This window comes from Nicotiana attenuata, chromosome 4 (genome assembly GCF_001879085.1).
Source record: "Nicotiana attenuata strain UT chromosome 4, NIATTr2, whole genome shotgun sequence".
Classification (NCBI taxonomy): Eukaryota; Viridiplantae; Streptophyta; class Magnoliopsida; order Solanales; family Solanaceae; genus Nicotiana; species Nicotiana attenuata.
The window spans coordinates 9,911,262-9,923,903 of record NC_031992.1 but is presented as its reverse complement, the minus strand read 5'-3'; positions in this window follow the sequence as shown (position 1 = coordinate 9,923,903).

Here is a 12,642-nt window from a genome sequence, read left to right as displayed (position 1 = left end):
TATATATATATACATACGAGATGGGTTTTATTTTATATGTTACGGCCCTCAGCGGCAAGTTAGAAGTCATAAGTTGACTCTTATCTCTCCCCGAAATTGTATCTTATTATTATTACATTTCATTGACGCCTTACATACTCGGTAAATTCTCGTACTTACGCCCCTTTTTCTGGCACTTTGTTTCATGCCACGCAGGTGTAGATAGGTGAGGTGAGGACAATCCACTGTAGGCTGTCTCCAGACATTAGCTTTTGGTTGGTGAGCTCCACATCTTCCTGGAGTATTGCCGAGTCACGTTCTATATATGTTACTTTGTTTTATGAGCATGTCAGGGACCCTGTCCCGACTTATATTTTAAGGTCATATTTTCTTAGAGGTTTTGCTGACAGTGTCCTGTGTATAGCTTTAGGTATGACATGTCAACGGCCTTGTCGGCCCCTATGAATCGATATAAATTCTTTTGAATTAGTTATGTGAGTTAAGTTCTAATATAGTTAATTACATATATACATGTGGCATATAATGGCCCGTGAAGAGATTTATAGAAAAAAAGGGATAAGGTACATGGCGCTCGGTTGAGTAGGCATCGAGTGCCAGTCGTGGCCCTCTAATTTGGGTCATGAGAAAAGTTGTATCAGAACAGTTCTGTCCTAGGGTTGTCTGCAAACCGTGTCTAGTAGAGTCTTGTTTATAAATGTGTTGTGCACCATGTTGTATAAGCAAGAAATTACAGGGCATTTAGGGACTGGTTACCCTTCCTTCTTGATATTAGATCGTGCATTAGAGCAGAGTCATAGGGAATAAAGCCCTTGACCTTTGACTTGTTTTATATATGCAGCAATGCCTATGACCAGGAACGCTACGGCTAGTCAGAAGGGTAAAGTAGTGGCGGATGAGGGCATGAGTAGAGTACTAATGTCTAGTGTGGGCTAGAGTGAGGCCCCGAGAGGAAGTACGACACCCTCGCATAGTTCTTCGATTTCGTCAGCACCCAAGGAGATGAGGAGGAACCCAGTACCTCCACCTATTGTTCAGGATGAGGATATGGATATGCGGAGTGCAATACTGTTGTTGACTAGATTGGCAGGCGCTCAGGCTCAGCGCCAGGTAGGTACAACTGTTGGTCACATGAACAAGGTTATTAGCGCGAGAGTTCTAGACTTCATCAACTTCGACCCTCCAGTGTTTACCGGATCCATCAAGGATGAGGACACGCAAAACTTTATTGATAGAATGCAGAGGACTTTGAGGGTAATGTATGCATCAGACACCGAGCCAGTAGAGTTGGCCTCATACCAATTGCGAGATGTTGCGGTTAAGTGGTATGAAACTTGGGAATTGTCTAAAGGGACAAATGCATCTCCGGCGGTATGGGAAGAGTTCTCAGAGGCTTTCTTGCGTCATTACTTGCCGGCAGAGATTCGTTAGGCAAGGGTAGACACGTTCTTGGCTCTTAAACAAGGGAATATGAGTGTGCGGGAGTATAGCTTCCAGTTTGATTCCTTGGCGAGGTATGACCCCTCGATTGTGGCTGAAATGAGTGACCGAGTGCATTGGTTTGTGGTAGGACTTGGGCCGCACCTGATTAACGAATGCTTCACGGCCGTTCTGCTCGATGGTATGGATATTTCCCGCATCAAGGCTTATGCTTAGAATTTAGAGGATCGGAAACGACAGCAATACGAGAATCATGATGGGGTTCAGCGTAAGAAGGCTAGGTCTCCTAGATGACCTGAGGATTTTCTGCGATCCTATGTCACCATACCTTGTCGGAAGTGTCCGACAGTTGCAGAAGCCGTATTATGAGGGATATGTCTATTCTGAGTCAGGTAAGGGCTCGAGAATTTTGGGTTTTCAGAATCGGAGTGATTCAGCGCAAAGGAAGGCACCCCCTCCGTGGTGTAGTCAATACGGTAGAGCTCATTCTTGACAATGTCGTCAGGTGTCTAATGTATGCTATACCTGCGGAGACCCTATTCATTAAATGAGGGATTGTCCTATGAAAGACAGAAGCGCAATAGTTCGGCCCACCACATCTATTACAGTCTCCTCCTCTTCAGTACGCCCTTAAGAGCGAGGCCCTCAGGCATCAGCTGGTAGAGGTAGAGGCAGGGGTGGAGCATCTAGCTCCGGCGGTAGATAGAACCGCATATATGCTTTGGCAGGTCATCAGGACCCAGAGGCTACACCGGATGATATGTCAGGTACTGTGACTATGGGTAATGTTCGATCATATTAACGCAAATTGTCTAGTTAATATGATTAATATAAGATTGAGTTGGCATTACGTCTGGAGGTTTAAGGAAAACCAAGGCTAGCTTGAATGCAAAGTATGAACCCAGTTATTAAGGTTACAACTAGTAAGTGTGAGCGCCTAGAAGATATATTAACAGAATCGTAGGTGACGAATGAATTAGGAAGTAGTTTTAGGGAGGGACGACGTCCTGACTCCGTGAGAGCCTGATAATTGTTTCATTGGAGTATAGGCTGGGAAGATATATACATTTACAATTGATGACTATGTATGTACATTTTTCAAGTTTAAACATTCGAGGACTCATGTTTCTAAGGGGGGAAGGATGTTACATCCCGCATTTCGTACGTTAATGTTTCGTCATAAGTTAAGCGACGTAGACTCAGGAATGAGATTATTTTAAGATCATAAGAATTTATGCTACTTATAACAAGCAATAAGTAAGTGCCATGAAGGATAAAGGGTACATGAATTAAAGAAAACGTGTTTCGTTGAAGGTTGCCGATTTGGGATAAAATATGGATCGAGCGTTAATACCCGATAAATATGGACTTGTACCATACAAGGTACCATTAGATCACGATAGTATGATGTATAAAGTATATTAAAAAGTGTAGTATTTTAAGTAGTTGAGATAATTCTTAATTATGCGGGTAATTGGTTAATTACCAGGTAACGGTACATTACCTAGTTAATTAATGAATTATGAGATAAGCCTAAAACCCACCAAGAAATGTAACGTGGCAGCATTAGCTAGCCTAGAAAATTACTCTTTAATCTTCTTGAATAGGTGGATATCTAGGATTTATTTGGAATTAATAAGTAAATACTTATGATAAGTCTTATCTCATTTTTCATTTGGACAAGTGAAGAAAAGAACGTTCATAGTCCAAGTAAGAATCATATATACCATTTTCCTAGTTCCAAATGCTTCAAAGAGCAGAAGCTTAGTTCGTTCAAATTGCTTCAAGAACAGAAGATAATTCAATCCTGTTCTTGCAATTCTAAATTCAATCCAACGTGCAACAACACAATTCCAACGAGAATTTGTTAGAATCGTAGCAATGTAAAATTTTGCGATTCTAAAGGAGTACGTGAAATATTCTTCAAGAGTATTATACGGATTTTTCCCTACTCCAGGTATGTTAAGGCTATCTCTTCTTTCTTTAGGTACGATCAACTTAACGATACGTAAACGTAATGCTATTCCATAAGTGATTCTACTCTTAGAACTTAAGAATGTCTATGTTATTTATCCCCGTAAAGTGATATTCAAGCATCTTCTATTTCGATATCCTGTGAATTTTGATGGTTAAAGATGTGATATGCCTATGGTTGGCCTTATCTTCAGAATGTGTTTGCTTTATATAGTATTTCATGCACCTGCAGTAATTAAGAAAACAATTGAATTAGCTGGTGAAGAAGTTTCAATTGCTAACTTGACCGACAAGTCCAAAATTGAGAACCAATGACATAGTTGCAATTAAAGTCACACAAAAAGTACAGCGATATCAAAACTAGAGATTCTAATTATATTCACAAGTGAAGCATTTCAAAATAATAATTTAAAGCCATGAAAGTCACGTATAAGATGCAAAGTTTGTAGTACATGTGTTTTGAAATTGTAAAGTACAAGTTTCATGTGTATATAGTTATAGAAATTTCATGTCCCTGTAGCCGGTTGGGCAGTTATACATTTACCACCGTGCTACAGCCGGTTGGGCAGTCATGAATCTTCATTTACCACCGGGCTACGGCCGGTCGGGCAGTTACCACCGGTTGGGCAGTTATGTATCACTATTTACCACCGGTTGGGCAGTCATACATTTACCACCATGCGTCAGCCGGTCGGGCAGTTACGAAAATGAGGTAACTAGAACTATTGTGTTGTAGTTATATATATACACACACACGAGATGGGTTTTATTCTATATGTTATGGCCCTCAGCGGCAAGTCAGAAGTTATAAGTTGACTCTTATCTCTCCCCAAAATAGGACCTTATTATTATTACGTTTCATTGCTGCCTTACATACTCGGTACATTCTTCATACTGACGCTCCTTTTTCTGGGGCGCTGTGTTTCATGCCATGCAGGTGTAGATAGGCGAGGTGAGGACCATCCACTGTAGGCTGCCTCCAGATATCAGCTTTTGGTTGGTGAGCTCCACATCTTCCTGGAGTATTGCCGAGTCACGTTCTATATAAGTTACTTTATTTTATGAGGATGTCAGGGACCCTGTCCCGACTTATATGTTATGGTCATGTTTTCTTACAGGTTTTGTAGACAGTGTCCTGTGTATAGCTTTAGGTATGACATGTCAACGGCCTTGTCGGCCGCTATGTATCTATATAAATCTTTTTGAATTAGTTATGTGAGTTAAGTTCTAATATTGTTAATTACATATATAGATGTGGCCTATAATGGCCCGTGACGAGCTGTATATAAACAGAAAAGAGATGAGGTACGTGGCGCTCGGTTGAGTATGCATCGGGTGCCAGTCGTGGCCCTCTAATTTGGGTCGTGACAAAATTCTTTCCTAGTTTATATACGTGCTTCTGGCGATATATTTCTTGGTGATCTTAGCACGATGAGATATGGAATATTCGGAATCTTGCCCCAGTTTCTGACCATATGGGGGTGAAGATTTTACTATGATGTGCACCCATAGGGCTGCCTACGTATCCCCTCTTAAACGTGAATCAGGTCAAGCGTAGTTCAGGTTACATCAAATAGAAAGTGCAAACATAACTTTAAACATAATATCTCTTGATTGCGTCTGAGTTGATAGGTTTTGTCCATATCTCTCCATCCATCGCTGCAACTATAAGCACTACTCGTGTCAGTACTTGGTGAACCATGTAAAGGCCTTGCCAGTTGGGTGAGAATTTCCCTTTTGCTTCATCTTGATGTGGTAAGATTTATTTCATCACCAATTGCCCTGGTGTGAATTACCTCGATCAAACCTTTTTATTGAAAGCCCTTGCCATTGTGTTCTGGTAGAGTTAACCGTGACATACCGCGTTCATTTTTTTTCCATCAATGAGAGATAGTTGTTCATACCGGTTCCTTATTCATTTTGCGCCGCTGAGCTTGGCTTCTTGTATGATTCTTAAGGAAGGAATCTCTCCTTCAGCGAGAATAACAGGTTCAGTGTCGTAGACCAGTAGATAAGGAGTTGCCCCAGTTGATGAACTAACTGTGGTGCGATACCCGAGCAAAGAAAATGGTAGCTCCTCGTTCCATTGCTTGTAGTTGTCCACCATTTTTCTAAATATCTTCTTGAGGTTCTTGTTGGCGGCTTCTACAGCTCCATTCATTTGCGGCCTGTATGTTGTAGAGTTCAGGTGCTTGATCTTGAATGTTTCACACATAGCTTTAATCAGATCACTGTTGATATTGGTAGCATTATCAGTGATGATTGACTCACGTACTCCAAATCGACAAATAATACGATACCGGACAAAATCTGCTATGACCTTCATAGTCACAGCCTTATAGGAAGTGGCTTCAACCTATTCTATAAAGTAGTCTATTGCCACCAAAATGAACCTATGCCTGTTTGAAGCAATGAGTTCAATTAGTCTGATGACATCCATGCCCCAAGCAGATAAAGCCAAGGTTGAACTTGTTGCATTTAGTTTGTTGTGCGGCGCTGGTATCATATCAGCATGTATCTGACATTGGTGACACTTTTGAACATATTTTTTGCAGTCTGTCTCCATAGTCATCCAGAAATATCTTGCTCTCAATATCTTCTTGGCGAAAGCGAAACCTTTCATGTGAGGTCCGCAAGTTCTGGCATGTATTTCTTCGAGTAATTTAGATGCCTCTTTGGCATCGGCACATCATAACAATCCCAAATCAGGAGTCCTTCTATACAGAATTCCTCCACTTTGAAAGAAATGGTTGGCCAATCTTTGAAGCGTGTGCTTCTGAGTGTGTGTAGCATTCTCTAGGTATTCTCTCTTTTCCAAGTATCCCTTGATATCGTGGAACCATGGGTTTCTGTCAAACTATTCTTCAACATGAGCATAATAAGCTGGCTTCTTATGAATTCCTATTGGGATATGATCGATGAAATTCTTGTCTGGAAGAAAATGTGGCTAATGCATCTAAAAACTCATTTTGAAACTTGGGAACATATTTGAGTTCTATCTTTGTGAATCTCTTGATCAATTCATGTACGCAATGCAAGTATGACAATATTTTAGTGTTCTTGGCAGCCCATTTCTCCTAATACCTAGTGTACCAACAGATCAGAATCTCCGATCACCAGCAACTCATGAACGTTCATGTCGACGGCCAACCTAAGTCCCAAGATGCAAGCCTCATATTCCACCATGTTCTTGGCGTATGGGAACCTGAGTTTTGCGAATACCAGATAATGTTGATCAACTTCTGATACTAAAACAGCTCAGATGCCCATTTCCTTGAAGTTTGTTGCTCCATCGACGAACATCCTCAAATCATCGTATGCTTCGGTAATAGCTTCACCTATAAACAAAACTTCCTCGTTGGGGATATATGTCTTCAGTGGTTTGTATTATGCGTCTATAGGATTCTCCGCCAACTGATCAGCCAATGCTTGCCCCTTGACTGCCTTGTGAATCACATACATGATGTTGAACTCACTTAGCAATGTTTGCCACTTTTCTAACTTGTCCGAATGCATGGGTTTTTGAAATATGTATTTTAGTGGATCCATCCTTGATATGAGATATGTAGTGTACGTATCAAAGTAATGTCTCAACTTCTGGTCTATCCATGTCAAAGCACAGTAGGTGTGTTCCAATAGAGAGTACCGGGCCTCGTAAGGTGTGAACTTCTTCCTCAGATAATATATCGCCTACTCTTTCCTCCTAGTTTCATCGTGTTGCCCCAGGATGCATCCAAAGGCTCCATACAACACGGAGAGATAGAGCAGCAGAGGTATTCCTGGTTCGGGCAGGACCAACATGGGCAGTTTAGATAAATACTCCTTGATTTTGTCGAAGGCTTTCTGGCATTCTTCAGTCCAGCTTATTGCAGCATCTTTCCTCAGCATCATGAAGACCGGCTCACATATCACCGTTGAACGTGCTATAAAGCAGCTAATATAATTGAGGCATCTTAGAAAACTCATCACATCCTTCTTGTTTTTTGGCGGTTGCAAGTCCTTGATGGCTTTGATTTTTGGCGGGTCTAGCTCAATACCTCGGCAGCTGACGATGAAACCTAGCAACTTTCTAGTAGGGACTTCGAATGAACATTTTGCGGGGTTCAACTTCAAATTGTATTTTCAAGGTCGGTCGAAAAACTTCTTCAGGTCTGCTATGTGGTTTGAACTCCTTTTGGATTTCATGATTACATCATCCACCCACACCTCTATCTCTTTGTGCATCATGTCATGGAAGATAGTCATCATGGCCCTCATGTAAGTGGCCCGGCATTTTTCAAACCAAACGGCATCATTTTATAGCAATATATCCCCCATGGTGTGATAAAGGCTATCTTTTCAGCATCTTCTTCGTCCATGCAAATCTGGTGATATCCCGCGAAGTTATCCACACAGGATTGGAGTTCATGCTCGGTGCAGTTATCGATCAGTATGTGTATGTTAGGCAACGAGAAATCATCCTTAGGACTTTGTTCAGATCTCGATAGTCAACACATACTTTGACTTTCCCATCTTTCTTCGGAACCGACACAATGTTGGCCAACCAGGTCGGGTATTCGACCACTCGAAGAACCTTGGCTTTGATTTTCTTGGTAACCTCCTCTTTTATCTTCAGACTCATATCTGTCTTGAACTTTTTGAGCTTCTGCTTTACCGACGGACACATGGTATTGGTAGGCAGCTTGTGAGCTATTATGGATATGCTTAACCCAGTCATATCATCGTAGGACCATGTGAAAATATCCTCATATTACTTTAGAAACCTGATATACTCTTCCTTCTGACGCTGATAGATGAATGCTTATGCAAGTTTCTTTGACTATTTCAGAATCCCCTAGGTTAACGGCCTCAGTTTCCTCCTAGTTAGATTTTGGACTGTTTTCAAAATTCTCTACTTCTTTGATAATTTTCTCAGGTATTATATCATGTTCTAGATCATTCGAATCATTGTCCTTATGTTGCGTTATCTCGTTACATGTCACAGTCGTAGGTTCATCACGATATGTAATAATTACGCTAAAAGAATGTAGAAAGATAACAATATATACGAAAGCAATAATGGTAAGGTCTTCCTCCTCTTCCTCCTCCACAATTGCACTGCAGTCCATGTCTTCCTCATCAAGAAATAGCTTCCTCATAACGGCCAAAATCTCATCTTCCTCGGATCCCCAGATTATGTCAGCCTTACGGAATGTCTGGTCAAAAATCGTACGAGTTGTTTCGACGGGTAGTAATTGGTGCGCCATGGCAGTATTAGATCTTGATTTTCTTGCACTGTATCTTCATACCCGAGTCCAAAGGTTGTGCCATGATAGTGTGGTCGTATGGGTTCTATGATCCATTGAAGCTTTCGGCCAAGACCCTTGCCTGGTTCATATCTCGGCCACAACAATATGCTTTCTATCTTATTGCTCCACAATCAATCCTTTTCAATTGCGTTAACCCACTCAATGTGGTGATATGTTTCTCCGCCCAATTTTCTCCTATTTTCGATGACTAAAACGGACTGGTTAGTGTAGACAGGGTTGCTTCCGTCTCCATGAATGATCACTTCCTGATGATTCCACTCGATTTTCATAGCCTGGTGGAGAGTAGAGGCCACTGCCCCCGTTGCATGTATCCATGGTCATCCCAACAACAGGTTGCAAGTAGCAGATATATCTAGCACTTGGAATTCAACATCGAACCAAGTCAGGCCATCTGTAGATGAAGGTTGATCTCTCCGATAGTGGCTCTCTGAGATCCATCGAATGCTTTCATATTCATACTCCCCATCCGTATCTCGTGCAGTCCTTTACCTAATCTATTTATAGTGGTTAGCGGGCATATGTGTAGGCTTGAACCTCCATCTATCAAAACCCTAGCAATGAACTTATCCTCAAACTATATAGTGATATGCAGTGCTTTGTTGTGACTCAACCCTTTTGGTTGTAACTCATCCTCGTGGAAAGTAATTTTGTGATTCTCTAGTACCTGTTCGACCATGTTATCCATCTCTCGACTAGTGATGCCGGCGGGTATGTAAGCTTCACTTAACACTTTCATCAAGGCATTCATGTGTGCGTCTGAATGTTGCAACACTGATAAAATGGATATGTGGGTGGGAGTTTTGTTCAGGTAGTCAACAACAGAGTATTCCCTTTCTTGTATCTTCTTCTAAAGATCATCAGTGCATGTCTCAACAACAGGCGGCTTAGATGCAGCTTCTTTGCTCATTCTTCCCAGATTCTCAAGAGTGTAAACTCTGCCAGTTCTAGTCATACCTTGCACAGCACTTGTCTCTTCGATCATGGCTTTTCCGGATCTTCTCACCTCCACAACATAGTCCCATAGGACGTCATCAGACTTGTAAGATGGTGTGGGAGCTACCATTACAGTGAAAGGTGTAGCTACCTCGACCTCAAATGGTGTCTGGGTTTGTACCATAATCGGTGTAAGGGTGACTGGAGATGTTTTAGGAGTATCTCTTTCTATGATCCGGGAGAGGGTTATCACGTACATTCGGTGCGACTTCTTTTGTTTGTATAACCTTAGTGTCGATTTGTGTCTGAATCTTGACTTTTAATATGCGGCACTCCTCAATGGTATGACCCTTCATGCCTGAGTGATAGAAATAAGTTTTGTTCGGGTTAATCCATTAAGAAGGGTACTCGACAGCAGCAGCAGGAATAGGGGTGACGTAACTAGCGGCCTTCAGTTTCTCATATAGTTAGGCTATATGTTCAGCAATTGGGGTGTAGTGTCTGGGAGTTCTGCGGTCGAAGTTTGCGCGTGGCTTTGGGTAGTTTTGCCGGGCAGGTGGAGGTGAATGGCAATATGTAGGTTGAGTGTTTTAGGTATGATAGGTGGTTGCAGGGTATTGGTATTGGTATTTTGAGGGTGAGGGTTGTTATGTGGGTGGAGGTGTTTGGTACGTGAGGGGAGACTACCATCACGGCACCCACTTCTTTCTTCTTTGAAATACCTCCTAATTGCAAGGCTTTATTTGTGGCTTTTAGCGCCTCAAAATTAGTCACCATCCCACGCATGATCCCTTCTTCTATTTTTTCTCTTAACTTAATGATGTCTGAGAACTTTTTATTCTCAATGACCATCAACCTTTCATAATAGTGCAGATCTTGAGCTCTAACAAAGAACTTGTTATTTTTTCTTCTTCAAGTGCTGGCCTTACATTTGTTGCCTCTGATCGCCAACAAGTAGCATGCTCACGGAAGGTTTCTGTCGGCTTCTTCATGAGGTTTTGATTATAGAAAATGTCCGGCGCGTTCTCTGTATTGAACTAGAATCTGTCCATGAAATTTGATGTTATACTTACCCAATTTGCCCACTTCTTTTTGACTGATATAGCAAGACAAGGAATTCCCTGTAAGACTTCACATGAACAATTTCATGCGGATTTGTTCATTCTTACCCACTCCTACAAGCTTATCGCAGTAGGTTCACAGATGCACCTTCGTATCACCAGTACCATCGAACATCTCAAACTTGGGAGGTTTGTAACCCTCCAGCAATTCTACATCTGGCTGGATACACAAATCTTCATAGTTTAAACTTTCAACGCCTTTCCTACTTTCAGCACTCTAGACCTTCCCTGTCAGTTTCTTGAGTTCCTCCGCCATATTCTGAAAGAGCATGTCCTTTTCGGTCAGCTAAGGTATGTATAGGGCTTACTGCGGGGTATGAGGTAAGGTTTCCACGTATATCGAGTTGCTTTGATGAGTTCCTGGAACTTGGGTATGTAGGTGATCGTTAATTGACTTTTGGGGGTCGGAGTAGGTTGTGGTGTATTTTGTGATGTGTGATAAATGTTGGTTTGCAGATATTGAGTTGGTTGATGGTGGTGTTATTGAGGAGTTTTCAGTAGTGGTAAGTTAAGGTTTTGGAGAGGCGCAGGATTTTGATACTAGTGTGGTATGGGAGGATTCGGAGCTATGGGTGGTGGATTCTGGTTTTGTGTGTTTCGTGGTGGTGTTTGGTTCTGAATGGTTGGGTTTTGCTGGTTCATGTCGGGAATATTGAGCATAAGGGAAAGGTTTGCCAGATTTCAGACTTGTTCAAGCTCACCCTGTAGCTCTAGGATTTTCTGCTCCAAACGTAAGACCAACACATTCTGTCCTGGAGTGCTTCTACCATCTGAAGTTTCAATATTTTCTGCCGAAGTAGCATTATCTTTCCGGATACCAGTTAAATCATCCATCTTCCCTTTGTCTTTGCCTTTTCTTTTCGGGTCGCTAGGTGGAGGACCTCTGGATCTAGTGTGGTATACTGATGAGACCAGTATGCACGAACCAACTTTTGGGATGGGAATAAGTAAAAGAAATAAAAACAAAAGGTAACCAAGTCAGTAAGACAAAGTAAAAGAGTGTTTGCAAAATTTAAACATGTATCACAAAAGCTATGCAATAATTCACATCCTAATTTGGGGACCTCATTGTGCCCGAGGTAGGCCTAAGCGACACATAAACTTGGAGAAAATTGATGCCAATGTTTGCGTTATTTCATCAGTGTGGAAATAAGCCAAAACAATCTTTCACTAAATCGACAATAATGATAAAGTCACTAAAGGCATTATGCCTTACTACATTGAAATCTAAGTTAGAAAGCAATAAAGAATATCATCTCCTAATCTACTTGGTCCCTGAAGGACCTTCTCCATGCTTGGCTCTCTTGACCCCATCAATCATGTTTCCCGGATCTCACATGTCCAGTAGCAAATAAGCCTTTGCCAGCTTCCCCCTTTCATCGTCGTCCATGCCTTAACAATCCCAAAGTCTCTTCCTTATCTTCCCTTCTAGCTCCGTCAACCCTTGCTCTAGATATTCTAATCTCTTCGTCGACTTAGTGACAATCTCTTTCCATTCCCCTATCTCCTCCATGTTTACTTTATCTTGTTCTAGATGCTTTACTTCGGACTCGAACACCCTTTTGCGTAGCCTCTTGTACTTCACCTGTGCCTTACCCACTTCATCTATGATCCTATCCTTCAGATTGACTCCTGGTTTGATGTTCCCAACTATGTCATCTTCCAGCCATGATAGATAGTAGTACATATGGCCGACGTGATACCTGTCTGGCTCAACAGTTTCTCCTTACACAAGATCTTTTGGTTCCACATGTGTTGCGCTTCGAACATGAATGGGATGACATCTCCCTTCAAATCTACCTTATACTAAACCATGTTGGAAGCTTGCCTCATTACCCTTATAGGAGCATAAGGTAGATGCCTCGCAG